General features: G+C 41.7%; 1 protein-coding gene across 1 annotated transcript in view; it reads left to right on the forward strand.

The window, feature by feature from the left end:
- MAPRE2 (microtubule associated protein RP/EB family member 2) overlaps positions 1 to 20426 on the forward strand; it is a 94919-nt gene that overhangs the window by 19966 nt on the left and 54527 nt on the right. Inside the window, exon 2 of the mRNA XM_063130698.1 lies at positions 9062 to 9123. The gene's annotated coding sequence lies outside the window, so the exon portion shown is untranslated. The remainder of the gene's footprint in view (positions 1 to 9061; positions 9124 to 20426) is intronic.

Genomic DNA, 20426 nt, shown 5'->3' on the forward strand with positions numbered 1-20426 from the left:
TTCTAAGAACTTGGAAATGTGTGTATTGCAGAGAAGTAAATGGCACTAAAAGTCAGATAACACATTGTTTTCTGCAGTGAAATGTTTCTCAATTTGCTCTCTGGCTCAGAGCTGTTCTGAGACATGGAATATTATTGTACCAGTTGAAAACAAAACCTGAAAGAAATGGAAAGCCGAGAGAAAGAAGAGAAGTAATGGATCTCCTCAAGCTGACATTTTACGTTAAATAACCTAGAGGTTGGGGATTACAGTTATGAGGGAGATGTCTTTCATCTCCAGAACTGTACTCCCTGGCTGCTATTGTATACTACAAAATACACAGGTTTGGGGTGAGTCTAGCAGCCTGGGGTGGGGAAGTGAGAAAGCTACATTCTAACCCTTTTCTACTCCTGACCCCACTTCCAGGCCTGAACAGTACTAAAAAGATACTGTTTCAGGCAGTCTGGAACTGAAGCACTCCTCTTAGGAGGGGAACATACACTTGCAATAGTCTGTTGCAGGTCCGACATATCTTCTTATAGGAAAGCCCCAATACAGTGTTCGTAAGCTAAATGAAGTATCTCTCTCTTAAAACTAAAGATTGGTTGTTAAGTTACAATGGCATCATGCTTCCTGGCCCCATCCCACACAGAAACCAGATGGAAGGATTACATGGAAAGAACCTTGCTAATTCTCCACCCCTTTCTGGCCTCTGATGCCAGCATCCTTTCCCCATGAAATAAGGCCCCTCCCTGCCATGTTGTTCCTTCATTCTTATGCTGTTAAAACAGTATGGGGGTGGAATGATAGGGGAGTGGCAGCCATGTGGCCCTTATAATGAGACAATTGGCTCATAGGTTGGGGAAAATAAAAATGATGGGAGAGAATAAAATGGAACAAAAAATGATAACTTGAGATGAGTGATAATTCTGTGCAGTATGTTAATGTATGTATTTAAAACATTTGTATAGCACCCTTTCCAGTGCATTCCTCATAATTTTAATCGTGCACTGCCCAGAGAGCCTTGGCTAATGGGCAGTATAAAAATGTAATAAATAATATACACACTTTAAACTTATTATTCTCCAGCATAGCTGCTGCAGAGTTCTGGGAGTTCTGGGCCCTTTTTCCTATCTAATATGCATAGGGTTGTGCCTTTAAAATGCCTTAACATGATGAAGAAAGGATTGTAATACAGATGCCAGGTGTTCCATAGACTGGGTGCTACGATTGTGAAATCCTCTCCTGTGTTAATGCTTAATGCACAAGGAAGGCACTTGGAGAACAGCTTAATAAGTATTCTCTTTTCATCTTCTCTTCAAGATGGAAAGATCTCCTGGAAAGAACCATCCTTAATCCTCCAGTGTATAGCACAAAACTTGTTTGGGACCTTTAAATAACATTATGAATCAATTTTCTGTGCAAGTTTCTCTTATTTACATCAGGTTTATTTATTATTATTATTTATTTAGAATATTTATATACCGCTTCCCATTGAAAAATTTCAGAGTGGTGTGCAAGGTAAAATGAAAATAAAAAGAATAAAACAGTTAAAACAAAATTTAAAAGAAGCAAAAACAGAAATCCAAGGCTGCATGTTAAAGAAAGGCTTCATGGAATAAAGATGTTTTCAGGAGGCGCCAAAAGGAGTACAAGGTTGGTGCCTGCCTGACCACCAGAGGCAGGGAATTCCACAGGAGGGGTGCCACCACGCTGAAGGCTGTTCCCCTGCTGGATTCCAATCGGAGGATGGATCTATGTGGAACCACCAGGAGCAAGCCCTCGGATGACCTCAGTGACCGGGCAGGTTGGTAAGGGAGAAGGTGCTCTCTCAGGTATCCTGGTCCCAAGTTGTTTAGGGCTTTGTACACAAGTACAAGAACCTTAAACCTGGCCTGGTAGCGAATAGGCAGCCAGTGCAGTTCCGAGCTGCAGCATTCTGCACTAGCTCCAGCTTCCGGAGCAGCTTCAAGGGCAGCCTGTTGAGCGCGTTGCAGTAATCCAATCTTGAGGTTACCAATGCCTGTACCACCGTGGTCAAGCTATCCCTGTCCAGGAGAGGACGTAGTTGACAAACCAACCGAAGATGGTAAAAGGCACTCCGAGCCATGGCGGCTACTTGAGCCTCCAACGACAGAAATGGGTCTAAGAGTACCCCCAAACTACGAGCCTGTTCTTTCAGAGGCAGTGCAACCCCATCCAGAACAGGCAATGAGCCTGTCTCCCGGACTCGGGAACCACTCACCCACAGGGCTTCTGTCTTGCCAGGATTCAGTCTGTTTATTGGCCCTCAACCAGCCCATTACTAAGTCTAGGCACTGGTCCAGGACCTGCACAGCCTCACCTGATTCAGGTGTCACAGGGAGATAGAGCTGCGTGTCATCAGCGTATTGATGGCATTTAGCTCCAAATCCCCTAATGACCGTTCCCAACGGCTTCATATAGATGTTAAATAACATTGGGGACAAGATGGTGCCCTGCGGCACTCCATAGCTCAATTGCCAAGAGGCCGAGGACTGGTCACCCAATGCTACTCTCTGAAAATGACCACATAGGTAGGACCGGAACCACTGTAAAACAGTGCCTCCGATGCCAATCCCACGGAGTCAATCCAGGAGGATACCATGGTCGATGGTATCAAAAACCGATGAGAGATCGAGCAGGATTAACAGGGTTGCATTCCCCCTGTCCCTCTCTCGATAAAGGTCATCCATCAGGGCGACCAAGGCTGATTCAGTCACGTAACCAGATCGGAACCCAGACTGGAATGGATCTAGATAATCAGTATCCTCCAAGAGTGCCTGCAGTTGCTCCGCCACAACCCTCTCAAGTACCTTCCCTAAAAAAGGAGTGTTAGCAACTGGGTGGTAGTTACCTAATACCATCGGGTCCAGGTTGGGCTTCTTCAGGAGTGGTCGCACTACTGCCTCCTTATGGACAGCAGGGACCACCCCTTCCCGGAGAGAAGCATTTAACACCCCCTGGACGCACCCAGTCAGACCTCCTCGGCTTGCTTTTATAAGCCAGGAGGGACAGGGATCGAGAGGGCAAGTGGTCGGTCGCACTGCTGCAAGCACCTTGTCAACATCATCAGGCCGCAATAACTAGAACTGATCCCACAAAATTGGGCAGATAGTGGCATCAGACACCTCAACTGGAGCTGCACTAAAAACAACGTCAAGCTCGCTGCAGAGAGAAGCGATCTTGTCCTCAAAGTGTGATGCAAAAAGGTCACAGCAGGTCCTTGACGGAGCCAGGGCCCCATTTGTTGGGGATGATGTTAGCAGCCACCGGACCACCCAGAAAAGCTCCGCTGGACGGCTACTCGAGGACACAATGGAGGCAGCAAAATAAGCCTTCTTTGCTGCCTGCACTGCCACGCAATAGGCACGATTATGCGCTCTACAGCGTGCTCGTTCATCTTCGCTTCGAGTCTTGCGCCATTTGCGCTCTAGCCGACGTCCAGCCTGTTTCATTGACTGCAACTCCTTAGTATTGGAGGCTAGGGCCTCGGCTGGATCACCAGCTCTCTCCACTGGAAAATCCCCAAGAGCATTCAGAAATCCATTGGATTCCATCAGTCTCCTGGGGCTGATGGAATCCACACACACATCCAAATGGGTCCCTCACCCTTGCAGGAGGGTAGTAATGCCGTGAGTTCAAATCTCATCAGGAAATGGTCCAACCATGACAATGGGGTTACTTGGACCCCTCTCCCACCCCAATCTTCAGACTACCCATCTCACAGCTTGGAGCAAAAACCAAATCAAGGGTATGCCCTGCTTCATGTGTTGGGCCAATGACAAACTGAGACAGCCCCATGGTTGTCATGGAGGCCATAAAGTCCCGAGCCGGAGCCCCAGAGACAGCCTCAGCATGAAAGTTGAAGTCACCCAGAACCACCGTCCTGGGTTCCTCTAACACCACACTCGAGACTGCCTCCGCCAGCTCAGTCAGGGAGGATGCTGGGCAGCAGGGTGGGCGGTATACCAGCAGCATCCCCAATCTGTCTCTCTGGCCCAACACCAGGTGCAAACCCTCAAGGCCTGCTCCCAGATGGAGTGGTTTCCTGGTGACAGAGATGGAAGATCTATGAATCACAGTGACTCCCCCACCCCGTCCCTCCAATCTATGTTGGTGCTGCACTGAGTACCCAGATGGGCAGAGCTGAGTCAGATCAACCCCACCCAGCTCACCCACCCAAGTCTCAGTAACGCACACCAGGTCAGCCCTCTCATCCAGGATTAAATCATGAATAAGAGAGGTCTTATTGCGGACTGACCTGGCATTAAAGAGTAGCACCACAAGGAAGGAGGGCTCAGTGGATGAGCTACCAGGTACATGAGAACTAGAGGAGGAGGGTAGAAGGGGAACAGTGTGAGGACACCTAAAACCCATTTTACGCTGATGTTGGAACCCCTTCCTCCTGCCATATCTCCTTCTGCCCCAAATCACTGGAATAGTGGCTCCCCCCTCCATGTGTCCCTGCATCACGGCTTCCCAAAAACATCTTTACCTACACCACCTATGCACTCACTCACCATTTAAACCCACACTCAGTCATACAAACAACACAGTCACATTTCTCACTTGTGGTAACCAGCCACTTGTCACAGATATACAATCCATTATTCCACCAGTGTGTAGAAATTTGATATAGGGAAAACCATTCAACATCCTCCTGAGAATCTTAGGTTGTATTTTTTTTAAATTTCTCTAAATCAAGTTGCCCTTGGAGTCTGTGAGGTTTGAAAGTTTTGGGGTAATGCCTGGAAAAATATCAGAAGCCAGTCTGGGGATGGTGGTCTGAGCAGGCTTTCTAATGATCTAGAGTTGATGCTTCAGTGCCTTTCATAATTTTTTGCACCTCTCTGTGAATACCAAAAGCAAAACAAATGATGTAATACGTCACACCTTGTAAGATGTTACCAGACTCTCTCTAGAGGCAGAAGAGAATGGCTTGGCTGATTTGTTAGAAGACTAGAATTGAGCAAAAGATAAAGGATGTGGAAGGACTGTGAACACTGTTCAATTTTGGTACTCAAAACAAATTACTGTGTTCAGAATGCTTTAAATTCTAAGCATATATCTTTCCCACTAGGTTCCAGTTCGTGGATCTCAGGATTCTAGTAAAAGAACAAAGTAGATCTTGCAAGCCTGGTCTGCCCACTGTTGGTATATGGGAAATTTAATCAATTAATTACTGCATTTTACCCTACTCTTCAGCCAGAAAAGCCTCTCAGAGTAGCTTCTGAAGTTTAATAATAAGAAAGTCCCTGTCCTCAGGCTTACAGTCTAAAACACATGGCACAAAAGGAACAGGGATTGAAGGGGGTGGGGCGGGAAGCAAAACAGGCACAAAACTCTTAGTGGTGTTCTTTCTGCAGCTGCTCCCTCTCTGGCTGATATATGGGGCCAGGTTGTATCCCTTTGCCATAATGTTCTTCCTGGGAAGCAGGACGTGCAGCCTTCCCAGGCTTTTGGTTCACTGGCTATGGAGACCTTGTTATAGAGCACCAATTGTGAAACATAAGCACCTGCTTTCACTGTGGCAGGTATGAAAGCTAAGTCCAGAAGTGTGATAGTTGTTTAATTAGTACAATTCAGATTTGATAAATTGAGGTTTATGGGCAGGACCATAAACTATAAGCTCAGTGGTAGATTGCATGCTTTGCATGCACAAGGTCCCAGGTTCAATTGTGACATCTCCAGGTAAGTCTGGGAAGGTCCCGTCTCCAAATTTGGAGAGCCATTGCTAGTGTAGGCAAGACTGAGCTACATGGACCAATGTAAGTCAGCTTCCTATTCTGTGCATCACTCCATGAACATGAAGCATTAATCTCTCAGTTTAACACTCTATATAATAAGAAAATTGAAATTTACACCTTGCTGTCATATCTATAAGTGTTGGAGATAAATGCTAGCGAGGTCTCTGTAAGAGGGGGGAAATGACAGCTTTCAGAAGAAATGAAATGATGTGTTGAAGCTGTAAGAACAGGCAAATAGGTGAAGGATATTTGCAGTTGACTTGGTAAGTTTCCAAATGTTGCCATTCAAGAGAGGAAGTGTTGTTTCACTATGAGTCCAAAACTTCCTGATATGAGAGGCAAGCTACTTGTAGTATGCGAGGGGACCAAGTATTTGCCTAGACACAGCAACAAACTAGAAGAGTACTTAACTATTCTAAGGTTGTGTTCATACATCATGCTAAGCAATTGTGGGTGGCAAGCTTCCCTGGATAGGTGGTTATGCAAACAACCTACTGTGCTCCCGTCAGACAATTAAGCACAGAGTAGTTTATTTCACATACACTTCACCCCTCCTTGTCCTCCTCCTCTAGTCCTCCCACTCAACTGGGCAGGTATTCCAGCTTCCTTCGCGGTGGGAATAGAGATCACTTGAGAGGAGCAGAGTAGGAACAGTGGTTTGGGCTGCTTTTGCTGAGCAGCTCTGTAGGCGATCTCCATAACTCCCCTGTGCCACAGACAACACGCTAACTCACCATAGGTAAAATAACCCTTACTGTAGACCGTGGATTCTCAGTCTGGCTTATTTGGGTGAGATAACTCACCATGGCGATGGGTGAAACATCCCACACACAATACACTAACCTGTCATGGGCTGTTCCAGAAAATAAACCATAATGTGTTAGTGTGTTGTGTGAACCCAGTCTAAATAACCCACATATAGGGCTACAAGGCTGGGTGCTATGGAGTGCTACTGCATTTCTACAGATATTAACAAGAGAAAAAACTGTCATGTGCTGCTGTTGCATGGGGCTTTCCAAAATTTCTGCTGTGGCCAGAGCTGTGTATGCGCAGCTGAGGCTAGTGCACCAATTGCACTCTTTCCTAGAGACATCTGATGTGATAACTAGTATGCCTTAATTACATCCTATTTGGAGTACTGTAACATCACTACATGGAGTTGCCTTCAAAAATTGTTCAGAGATTGTATGTATGTATGTGTATATGTGTATGTGTGTGTATTGTTCAGAGACATCAGCTGGTCCAGAATGATGCAACCAGTGTTTACTGGGGCTGGATCCAGAGAGCACATGACTCCTTTTTTACACAAGCTTCAATGGCTATCAGTCTGTTTTCGGACAGAATTCAGTGTGCTGGTTATGTCCTATAAAGCCCTAGATGTCTTGAAAAACTGAAAAACTGCTTTCTCCAATACAAACCTCCCCACATATTAAGAACTTAAATAGAGGCCCTTCTTTTGATACCACTGCCTTCAGAGCAGTGTTTGGTGGTGACGCAAAGGAGGGTCTTCTCACACTTGGTGGCCAATCCTAGTCTGTCAAATTCCCCACTTAAGGAGGCTAAGTTTGCTCTAACTCTGCTAGCCTTCTGCTAGCAGGCAGAGACCTTTTTATTCAATCAAGCTTTTGGTGCGTAAGTGGGCCTGTTGGGTTGGGTGCTACTTTTTTTCTGTTACTCTTATATTTTTAATTGTGCTTTTAATGCACTTGTTTTATTATTGGTTAATTGTGTTTGATTTATAGTTGTAAGCTGCCTTGAGTGCCCTTATTCTTGGTAGAAGGGTGAGGTACAAATCAATTAATAAATTAAGTACAGTTACGATATTTGTAGGTTGCCTTATAGGGCACAAGCCCACATAAGGCTCAGTAAGCTCCTTTGAAACTAATGTCATTAATTTACCTTACTGTGCTTCTTTGGGTCTGTACAATACACAACTTCAGCATGTAGAATGCCCAAGCCTTTGAGATGTGCAACCTCTCTCACTAAATGCATAATCTTTAATGCTGGAATCTCAAATGTGGTGACTGAAGATGCCAAGGCACTTGTAGCAACATGCTATTGCACCCAGAAAGGATTTGCTGCCTCCCTGTCAAGATATTCTCATCCGAACAGGGAGCAATACTTCCGTATGAGATTCACTTGACTTCCATACTCATCAGGCAGCAGCCATTTTAGAATCTCCCAAATATATAGCCCGATATTGGGCAATGCATTTGAGAAATTCTGAAATGGCTGCCACCTGATGAAAATGGGAGCCAAGTACTTTGGATCGAGAAGTACCACTGCTCACTGGGTAAGGACATCGGCTGTGGGGAAGGGGTGAACAGCTCAGAGGGGCAAGGGAGAGTGGCGCAACGTAGGGGGAAAGGGTGTGTGTATGTAAGGCAGAACTCATGTGTGACCTATACATACCACAGAGCACCCCACAGAAAACAAAAAGAGAAAGCACTCCCCCCCCCACTCCCCAGGTGTGTGCACTATGTGCACATGTGGTCTCGGTAAAAGCAGGATCCAACAGAATTAAAATGGATCTTCTTGAATCTGCATGAGTTTTACACTAGATTCCTCTGCCCCCAAACTACAGTAAAATGAAAACTTGCATTGATGTCTATTGATTGCACAGTAAAAAATGTAGATCTGGTACTTGCAAACATCACCATGGAACCAAAACATGAATCGTTTTGGATCCTCTTGATTTTTACAAGGACTCTTCAACAAACCACCTGTAAATCATCGGTTGCCTCTGAATCCACAGGCGGGTTCTGATTTTATATGGTTTTATTGGCATCTCATTTTTACCGATTCGTGTCATTCTAGGAAGGAGACTTTAAAACATTTGCTGGGGTGCTTGGATTCGAACATCCATAGGAAGCTGTCTGTTTTGGTGAAAAATAGTTTTGTGCTGTATGATGTAACATTCAGACATCATGATTTGTCCTATGGGTATTTACATTTAATTGTTTCTATAAACTATTGTATAAGAATTGCAACATGTCCAATTCCCAAGGGTTGGTAGGAATACTCTTTAAGATGCAGAGTTTAAATTTCTAGGTATCTTATTGACATTTCAGATGCTATGTTTCCTTGTTTTACTATGGGTTCTAAATCAAGTAGACATCATAATATAGGAGTTGCATCTTCTTGGCAGTCAGATTTATCTGTTTGATCATGTGATCTTTATTGAATTAGGGTACTTGTCCTTTTCATTTTTAGAATTAAAATGATAGCTTCATGTATTGTAAAGAAAGTGTGTTGCTATGTTGCTTTTTCTGGTTTTCAAGTTGAGCTAAATGCTGCTATATTTTATTTTCTAGTGCCAAATTGCTGCAACCTACACTTGATTCCAGCAATCGGGGAAAGTGCATGAATGCACAAAGTAAGTTCTGTATTTTTGTTGAATTACTAAGGTACATGTTAAATAAAATGAAACTTCATATTTATATACTTTTTTTTCTTCTGACAGGAAGCCCAAAGTGGTTGACAATAAATGCAAAACAATCAATACAAAGCTATCAAAATTACAATATATTTAATAATAAATGAAGCAGTTCAATACCATACTAAATTCATAATGACAAACTAAATAAATATAAAACATTGCAATAAAACATAATATCACTATTTAACTAACAAAATATTACACCTATAACTAATCCAATAACTAAATATGCAGCAAGCTATATAAAACATGAACAGTAATATGAAGACTGGAGAACAATAATACAATTAAGAGACATATCCACAAGGTGGCAATGTATAGAAAGCCTTTTAACAACATAAGCATGATTTAAGGAGATGTTCTTGTGGAATGTACATGGCTTAGATTTTAAATGGAAGAAAAACTTCCTTTAAATAATTCTAGTATGCAACCTGGTTTGCAAAGTATCCATGTGCTTGATTGTTTCTGTCTTACTGGGTTAACAGTTTCATTTTTAAGACAGCTTTCAGAGTGGAAGCTATCAACAGAAAAATAAAAACCATAGAATCATAGAATAGTGGAGTTGGAAGGAGCCTATAAGGCCATCGAGTGCAACCCCCTGCTCACTGCAGGAATGCACCTTAAAGCATCCTTGGCAGGTGGCTGTCCAGCTGCCTCTTGAATGCCTCTAGGGTGGGAGAACCCATTACCTCCCTAGGTCATTGGTTCCCTTGTCGTACTGCTGTAACTGTCAGGAAGTTTTTCCTGATGTCCAGCCGGAATCTGGCTTCCTGTAACTTGAGCCCATTATTCCACGTCCTGCACTCTGGGATGATTGAGAAGAGATCCTGGCCCTCCTTTGTGTGATGTGTGACCACCTTTCAAGTATTTGAAGAGTGTCATCATGTCTCCCCTCAGTCTTCTCTTTTCAAGGCTAAACATGCCCAGTTCTTTCAGTCTCTCTCCTCATAGGGCTTTGTTTCCAGATCCCTGATCACCCTCGTTGCCCTCCTCTGAACTCCCTCCAGCTTGTCTGCATCCTTCTTGAAGTGTGGTGCCCAGAACTGGATGCAATACTCAAGATGAGGTCTAACCAGTGTTTGAAGGCAAATTTGATTAAAAATGGAAAGAAAATGGGATAATTTCCCCTTAATGGAGAAAGGTTAACTTAAATGGAATGTTTGTTTTTGGATCTAGACTGCTTACTTACTTCTCTAGTAAGACAGGCACAGTGCCCTTTTAAGGCCCTGTTTAAAAATGACCTGCTCTTTTTATAAAACTTTTCCCACTGTTCTATAACCAGGAATTCTCTCCTGGGAGTTATACTAACTGAGTAATCATAAGACCCACTTAAAAGACAGCGCAGTCTGATTGATTCTCATAGTAATATAGAATGATAATGGACAGTTGCAATAAATCTTGAATTAACTGAATTTCACTAAATTGGTAGAATCATTAATCTACTTAGTTTTGTGTTTGATTTTTGAGATTCCTTTCTGCTAGCTGGTTCACCATTCAGACATCACAAAAACAAACCAGAGGGTCCATGGTTTGTTTATCTGCTCTGGCTTGCAGAGGGGAAAATTGGGTAGTGTGCATGAGCATGCTGCTCGTAAACGATAACCCAGAATTTCTCCTGGTTTATTGTTGTGTCCAAATGCAGCCAGAGGCTCTAAATCAGGCCCTGAATTCAGCAAGTATCCTGCAACATAAAAAACCATTCCCCTTTGAATGCTAGTTATCATGAAGATCAGGCACAGCAGAGTCACATGTGTTGACTTTCTTTCACTTTGGTCAAAGGATCGTGATTACAATTTTTGGTAACTTGCCATGCGTCCTTTAGTATAGCTTTTGTCTCTGCTGATTCTTGTATGTTGGAGAGTAGTATTTTATAAGAGAAACTGCTGCTGCTAATGTGCTGGACTCGTTGCTTGTTCAATTGAGTCTCTGCTGTTTCTTTGTGCTCCCTTTTCTATTGTATTCTGTTCTTGTTGTCATTAGATTTATCACCCTGCCCAATCTGTTGCTCTAAAAATGTGCTAGAATACAAACATAATGTTTATGTCTTTCTTCTCCTCCATAGGCTTTAACCCAGTCTGCTGAAAGCAACCCACATTTTTAATTCTTGTAGTGCTTCTGAAACATCTGCAGACATTGGTTCTTGCAGACTTCCAGGGAAAGATTCCCATAATTGTTTGAGCAGCCACAAACAATGGTTCTTGGTGTTGCCCTTTTTGTACAGGATGGCAGAGCCTTGTGCAAGTTTAATACTTTGGGCCTCTGCAACCTGTGCTCCAAATGGATGATGATGCCTTTCTTCTTAGGCATTAAAAATGCTACTGGGCTAAACAGAAAGGAATAGCTATAACAACGCAGAAACACATGCTGAATATCTGGGAATGATAAGTGTCTACAGTGCCATTGTCCTAGACATGTTGCTAAAAATACTCTATTAATGGTTTTTGAGGAAGCCCATTCTCATAGGAATTCCATGTACTTATCAAAGCATATGAAGCCTCTGGATTTTGTTGAGCCCCTGCACTGTTTCCTGCAGGTCAGAGGAAAGGAGGGGTAGTAAAACAAGAGCAGAATAATATGTATTCACCCAATACATAGTAATTGTTTTCTCTAGGCACACTGGAGTTTCCCACAGCAAACATGTAAAGTATGAATAATAGCTGTGTGTTCCTAAATACAAATTCGTATAATGGCTGTTATTAGGCTAACTAAAACCTAATAAAACATGTGTATACATATTGATTGGACTAGGACTAGATGGGATAATATGTACATAGGTACTTAAGGATACATACCTGTTGTTCACCCTTTATATGTTTGTTGTGGGAAACACCAGTGTAAACTGTGAAGCAACCCTTGAAAGCCATGCAGTTGCAGATTAGTAGATATGGACTAAGTGTTCAGTTTGTTAAGGGTTGTAATAGGGCTTCTCTACATGAGACATTTATCACGCACGCATGATTGGTCACTCACAGAAGTTTGTGGGTCCTTTACATGATGTCTTCAACTTCTAGGGCTTCTGTCCTTTGTGGCTAATATTGCAGCTTTTCCCATGGGGAGGGGGGGAATGTGGGATTTAAATCTAGGAAGCACGATATTGCTGTAAGTGCACAATAGTGATATACTACAGTACCATCTAGTGGTTGTTTAATTAAACGTAAAGAACTTGCAGACAAAGGAAATTCCTTGACGAAAACAAGAGGAAACATCTGAAAAGAAGCTGATCTTGATCCCACAAAGAATCCAGAAGCAGAAGCTCTAGTGAAGCTGTGAGATAAAAGCATGGTGTAGGGAAGCTCGTAATCTCTATCATTTATATTTTCATGTTACATTTCTTCTGCTCCCCACCTCCTATCAGAGCTATGTATTGATGAGGTATTTATTAGGATATACAAATGGACAACTTCTGAACACAGTATTCTCAGATTGACTTAAATGTTGATTTTCTTTGTGTAGTTAAAGTGACCAAAATGTGTGGTGTTCCAAGTAATATCTGTAGAATAACACAGAAATTATATACATATACATGTCCTGCTGCTTGGCTCACTAACCAATATGTGCAGAAACTTCACTTAATTGGGCATGTATAAAAATCCAGACACCACCACCCCGCCCTTAATGTCCAGCATGCACATGCACTGATCACTGTTTAAACTATGAAAATTAATCACTAGAATCTAAGATGACTTTGACATATGGGATCTAATAATGGCCACAGAGGAATAGCAGCATGCGAATTTCTTTGTGCCACAAGAAATGTAAATGTATTTCCAGAGCATTTCCTACTCTTATACATTTTCATTCAGCTTTATATACTGTCCTTTCCTTATACTTGGTAACTATATAGACCAGTAGCAAAAGCTGAGGGAAAGCCTGATCAATAGCTTCTTGAACTGAAACCAGTACTTCAATTATGGTCAAATGTGTCACTTAAGTACTGAAGAAAGGAAGTTGTTCTGGCTCAGTTAAGGATCAGGCACGGATTCCTTACCCATTAGGTTCTATCAAAGGGGAAGGCTGAAAACATGTACACAGCCTGTATCATTCCCCTCACTGTTAAACATATCCTGATGGAGTGTCCAGGATCCTTAAGTTTGTGATGGGCCTTTCTGCATAGCCTGTTTGCTCCTCGTTCAGTTCTAGGTGCTGATGTTGATCTACAAGCTTTATTTAAGTTCATAAGCTCTTTTGGTGGGTTGTCCTCTTTTTAAAGACTGTTTGCATTATGAGATTAGCAATTCTCCTTCATTTGCAATAAACCAACTGTGGGGTATAATATGCCCTAGCTCTGCTGTGCCATAAAATTCAATATACCTATCTGCCTCTAGCTATATAATCTTGACCTCTCATGTCAGCATCTGTTTTGTAGCTGTCACAGCAATACCTGCCTGCGTAGTCCACTACTAAAAAGAACTAGAGAATGAACCCTTCCAGGGCTACCTTCCTCTCCTCTTTATTTCTTGTGGCTCCTCTGAACTCTCACAATGATGCTACCTACCATGGTAACTCTAGTTTAACAGCAAATTTAATGTTTTTGTGATGGCTGGGGTTGGGGGGGGGGAGTTTCTCCCAGAGGAAGTGACTCCCTTTCATGTGAAGGACAGGTTTGTTGTGGATCCTTTCTGTGAGTAACAAAAGAGGGAAGGTTTATCAGGAAATGACAGTATTGTATCATAAAGGAATAGAAAGGCTTGCATTTTATATACAGGAAGTGTGGAGGAAAACTTATAGCATCTTTATTTTCTGTGTGGAGGAAAACTTATAGCATCTTTATTTTCTGCTGTAGAAGAGATGTACTTTCTGATTTTGGTATTGAAATGTTTAAAGTCCTACCTAAATTACCTAAAAGGCTGATCACACTCTGTTAATTAAATTAGGAGAGCTGAGACAAAAGTTTTAATGTAACAGTTAGATCTTCTCATTGGGCTACCCAGTGTGATTATGACAACCTGTCATAAACAAATAAAATATTTACTCTTCCTGCATAGCTTTAGTGTAGTATGAACCTAAGCCAGTGATCATGTTACATCTGATATGTTGTGCTCGGAATACTATTGTGAACAGCTATTTCTTGATCTGACCTACACATGATTTTTGTATTAACAGAGCAATCTATTGGAGTGCTCCAATAGTTCCTAAGCTCTGCCAGGGAAGAAGAGTGGAGTGGCATTTTTGTATTAACAGAACAACCTATTGGAGTGCTCCAATAGTTCCTAAGCTCTGCCAGGGAAGAAGAGTGGAGTGGCATTCACCACTCTCCCTCCAGGTTTCCTATCCTTTTTTTAAACAAACTACTTTGCTCCCTGTTAAAGCAATGGGTGGGAAATAATTTAGATCCTGGAACTGGTCTAAATATTCTCGTATGTTGGGGGTGTTACCATTTGATTCCATGTTTTTCCCTTGGCTCTAACATACTCTTGAACCAAGAGCAAATTGAAACATCCAGCAGGGCACATGGTTTAGTCCTTGTGTCATTGTAACACTTCATGTATCTCAAACCACATACTTGGTTCTACTGAGCACTGCTTTCAGTCATGGATAGGCGTTATATGTCAGCACTGTTTACGCTGGCCTTGAGTGGTTATTGTCCAATTCTAGTGCTTTCCTGGCTTATGAGAATCTGCCTAGTTTTTAGCACTAATATGTACCTTTCTAGATCTTGGATCCAGTTGGGTCAAGATGTTGTTATATTTGGAGTACACCCATTGACTGTGTAACTACTTCAGGTATGACTAAGTCTGGATACAACCCAAAGTGAAGAATGAGCCCCTGTTCTACCTTTGGGAATAGTTCTAGATCATGCTCTTAAATGATTTCAGTTTTATTTATTTAATTATTACTTTTATATCATGTCTTCCTTCCAAGAAGCTCAACAACCCTGTGAGGTGAGATAGGCTGAGAAGTAAAGTAAAGGTAGTCCAAGGTAACACAGTAAATTTATTTTATTTTATTTGCTTGTTACATTTGTGAGAAATGGCTGTGTAGGGATTTGAACTAGACCAGCACTTCATCCACTATACCACACAGGGATTACAAGAGACTCCATTAATCCTCTGTGTTTCTGTGTGCATGGTTGAGAAGGAGATCTACACAGTACTGTGGCAGTTTAGATGCCCATCTTCCTTTCTGTTCTATAAGAGTTCTAGTCTCCACTCAGCCATAAAGTTCACTGCGTCAGTCACTGACTCTTAGCCTAACCTAGGTCACCAGATTGTTGTGAGGAGTGGAGGAGGACTGTGAGAATACCACCATGGGCTCATTGGAGGAAAGGTATAAATGTTTCATATAAATGTAACAAATACATGCATAAATACATAATAGAGAATTAAAATGAAAGCTTAGCTGTACAGCAGCTGGATACATGGACAAGTGCTTAGACAATTTAGCACAAGAGTAGAGCCATCACTGTTCACAAAACATTTTGAGGCTTAAATGCCCTTTGAGCCACTTTTCTGGTATACATGGAAACATCTGATTGTTGATGCAAAAGAGAAAGTGGTTGTGGTATGGGAGAGTATTGTTATGCTCTGATTGTAAACTGACTGACATGTGTTTGAATATTCTTTCTTCTCTTGGACAAGTCTTCAACTCAGTGGTGACAGTATTTATTTAGAACTGGATGCTCATCTGTACACAATCTCAACAATTTCTAACATTTTTGAGTTATACATATGTTCTGAGAGACCATGAACAATAAACAGGGAAATAAAACACTGTAGTTGTAAAGTTTTTATTGAGAAAATAAATGATGCTTGCAAATGTATGACTATTAGCTGTACTAATTTTAATGTTTATAGTTTGATTTACTAATGATACTGGTTCTCCTGTTCTGATCAGAATTGGCCAAATGGGATATTTGTATTAATGACTGAAAATAACATTATCTGCTTTAAGTAAAATTATAATAAGCAAATTATACATTTTAAAAGAATTTCAATTGTTATTCAGTGAAGTAACAGTGAGTTGTCATATTTAATGAGAAATCTTTTGCTTAGATTCATGTTAGTGGGAAAACCTACACCCTCCTGAGCTATACCCCTAACACCCCAAACAATATTTCTCTTATTTACCTTACAGCTCCCAGCATGTTTACACAGGAAAAAAGTCCTACAACTCGTAGCATCCCCCAACCAACATGCTGGGAGCTGTAGGACTTTTTCTGTCTAAACATGCATAGGATTGCAGCTTTATAAACTCGAGACCATAACTGTATTCTAACTACTGGCTTGTGGTCTTGGTCTGCACATAGGGAATTGTTTTCCACACAACTATGAATGTGGGAGGAGGAAACCTACAAGATGATTTACTGTATATGTAGTGGCTTGCAGTAAGGGCAAAATTAACTACATCTGTAATGTGTGCAATGTTTCCAAGTAGTGAATATCAGCCTGGCCAAAAGGTCTGTTGTCCATATGGAACCCACATCATTCTTTTCCTCTGTTCTCAGGATTGCACTGGCACAGTTGTAGCTGTAAAGGGGGGGGGAGAATTTTCAAATGAAGCTGACTGTTTTGGGAGGGGCGGGTTGTACTTGCATCATAATTTTAAGAGATAAAATTAGAATAAAAGAACTGTTGTTGGGAACAGATCTGCCAAGAAATGTAGGCAATTTTTGAGTGCTGAAGCAAGATTAACAAATACTGCTGCAATGTTGTACTCAGTATTAGTATGTGGCTTGCTGTGTGTGTGTGTGTGTGTTTGCAATTGCTATCTTGGTGGCCCCAATGAAACAGGCATTTCATTTTCTGCTTTCTTGTTGTTGCTGCTGTTGTTGTTTGTTTTTTTAAAAGAAAAGGTAATTCTACATGTTACAGGATATTTTTATCCTGTCTAGCAGCCTTCACTAGTTCTCATCTCTGATTGTTTTGAAGGCATGCAGTAGCATGCAGCAGTCAGTTTCTCTTTTGTTGTTAGTTTTTTCAAAGGCGTAAACATTTGTCAAAAAGCTCATCCTGAATTCATCCTTCAAAGCTAGGCAAAGCTTTTGCCAACTGAGTGCTAGGGTGTTAACCAGTTGAAACAGCACAAAATGCATGTATTCATGAAATAATGATACTTAAGCATTTACACCACAGGTGGGGAAAACTCTGGCCTTTGGGCAATATTGGCTCATAAGACCTCCACATGCAGCCCATGAAGACCTCTGGAAATTCCTCTTCCTGAAGCCTCACCCCATCAGAGAAGGGAGAGGAGGCAGAAGTTCAGCTCCAGAGGGAATCATGACCTTATAGGGCACTCCTCATGACTTAGTTGGCTCTCTCTCCTTTCCCTGATCAAGAAAGGGGAAGGGGAAGCAAAGTTGGCTCTGGACTGAGGAGCTGCTCTATAAGGGAAAGTGAGGAGCAGGTGAAGCCAGCTCTGGGCTGAGCTGGCACCTTGAGCCAATCCTAGAAGAAGGAGACTTGGTTTCTTTTGCTCACTGCTAAGTTTTCTGATTGAGAAAGGTGAGGGGTGGATGAAGCTGTGTGTGAGAGAGAGAAAATGGAGTTCAGGCAAGCATGACAGGGCTGCAAGGCAGCAGTGGAGATGTCCCCGCCCACTATTGGTATGAGGCCCCTAAAATGCTTGCCCAGAGCTAATTTGGCCCTTGGGCAAAAAACAAGGTTCCCCACCTCTGATTTATGTTGTTTTTGTTCAAATGCACTATCAGTGTGCATGACGTTTTATAGAGTATGACAGATCTGATCCCTGCCCTGAGGGGGTTACAATCTAATTCAACACGGGGATAACGTGGAAGGGAAGCCAGGAGTAAACAAGAAAGCAATACGTGATTGCTTCAGTTGTATGTGCTTAGGGTTAGTTTCAGGCTGAGTTACATCAGGGTATGGGAATTCAGGAGTTTTGGCAGAGTCTTCAAGGAAAAAGTGGCTTTTGAGGAAGGACTAAGTAAGAGCTGGCATCATGCAAGGGTTCCCTGAGGCAGTTCCAAGCATAAGGGGCAGCAAGGGAGAAAGGATGGGAACTTTTGAGGAAGCAGAAAGCTATCAGATGGTGATGGGGATTGAGCTGGAAGAGTGAAGTTCATGGGTAGGGAGGTATTAGAACATAAGAGCAGAGAGATTAGGGGATAAGGCCATGAACCGCTTTTAAGGAAGCCAGTGTAGGCATTTATAGAGGGAGAAAATGTGATCAGAGTGATAAGAGGTGAATGATTTTAGTAACTGAGTGATTGATAGATATGACGGAGCCTAGAGGAGACAATGAAAGACCCAGAGAAGGTTGCAGTAGAGTCTAGACAAGAAATTACCAAGGCATGGAACAGTGGCACATCTTCACTACATACTGAATATGGCAGGAGTCTTTTTGGCTCTATGGATACATTTGGTAATTTGAGAAACTGCTGTGGGCACCAACACAAAATGCCTAATCAGTGGATCACTATTTTGGCATTTACCTGTCACATCTATGGATCTTGGACTGTATCTTATTCAGCAAAAAATGTTTGTTTTGTGTCTATTGGACACCACAACATCTCTTTAATAAGGGATTGTCTAATTCAGCTAATTGCTGGTGAAGCAATACAGCTAATGCTTCTTTTAAACATATGTGCTGGCAATGTCCAGTAATTGCTTCTTTTGGGGAGGAGGTTATTACACAGATAAATGTTGTACTGGAACAGCCTTTAATATTCACTGATGTCATGCTGTTTAAAATTATTTACCTGCTTCATGGAAATTAACAAATGGTCAGCATAAATGGATTCTCCATGCCCTTTTGACTGCTAAAAGACTGATATTACAACATTGGAAGGATAAACACGTACCTCCTGTAATGCAATGTATTGAAGATCTTAGAATGCTTTCAGTATTTCAATGGGTGTCATATAGATGCCATCTTCAAATGGATACTTATTTGGCCTGCTTCTATTGAAGCCTATGTATAATTGCTAGAAAGTTGTGTGTGTTTCATATGTATTCATTGCTATGGATATGTACAAAGATGGGGAGACAAAGATAAAGCCATGGCACAGGTGGATGGTAACATTGTCAATGACTTCCTTACATGCAGGAAAGCAGAATACCAAGATTGCTGGGTGGGGGATTGTTGGGGGATGTTCTCAGATGTTCTAGGCTGAAATGTGGAACCAACCTCCAGGAGTTGGGATGACTCCCCAAAGGACTTCTCTTTGTGTCCGTGGAAATGTGTAATACTTAGCACCACATAGGCTTTTGGTTGGTCAGTTCACAGTGCTTTCCTTGGCAACTTATTCAATATGGATAATTACATCAGGTTTTGTCTTTGGAGGAAAGATGGTATAAAAATAGTGCTATTTTTATAGTGCTAAAAATTAATTTAAAAAATTGAACAGACAGGTAGGGGAAAATGGGGGAGTACTGTCTGTATTAAGCAAAGTGGTTAGCCCACAGCCTGATTTGGGTGGGTCCTGTTTCCTGATGTTTAAAATGTTTTAAAAGATCAAAAATGTGTTTACCACCTTATGCTAATCAACTGAGAACCATTGTCATGCAGAGACTTTGGAGACCAAAGGAAGCAGATAGGCGCTATTGAGGAGCAGTGAACAAAAAGGAAGAGGTACTTAACATGGCTATTTCAAAGATCTGTTAACAAGAGGCAAATAGCATCTTGCAAAATGTATGTATCCTCTAACTGCCCCCCTTCTACAAGTATATTCAAAAGAAAGAAAGTCATCAAGTGACTTCAGTATATGCCCTGAGGCTGTTATAATGCATTTGAACTTTTCAAGGTGATTTCAACACAGTCTTTGTCTAAGAAAGAAGAATTCTTAGACACCTTTTACTACCAGGAATTTGTAACAGAAATAGGAGGGTGAAAAATGTTTATTACAGCATGTGCTGTCATTAAAGTCAGACCCTTTATACATTGTAAAAATTCAGCCACTGTGCCTCCTTTCAATTTTATTATCCTTAAATAAGGGCAAAAGGCACATAATTACTCTGTATTAGAAGTAAGAAGCAATTTTGAAATGGAGATGATCAGGATATACCACAAGCACCTTAAATCTGAAAGATAAATTGGAAGAAAAAAATTAGAGCTTGTGTGCCCTGTTGCTGATGTTTGGATTATTGCTGCCATCTGGGTTTAGTACACGGGAGACTGGTTTGATACTAATTCCGGTAGCTTGAGACCAAAAATAACTTGATATTATCAGGGGCAGAGATTCTGATGGATTATGAAGCTTTAAGAAAAAGCTTGGTTTGGCTCGCTTCTCCTAAAATGTAGGGCAAATAGTAAACGACTTGAACGCCTGAGAGTAAGGGGCG

This window comes from Elgaria multicarinata, chromosome 7 (assembly GCF_023053635.1).
Source record: "Elgaria multicarinata webbii isolate HBS135686 ecotype San Diego chromosome 7, rElgMul1.1.pri, whole genome shotgun sequence".
Lineage (NCBI taxonomy): Eukaryota > Metazoa > Chordata > Lepidosauria > Squamata > Anguidae > Elgaria > Elgaria multicarinata.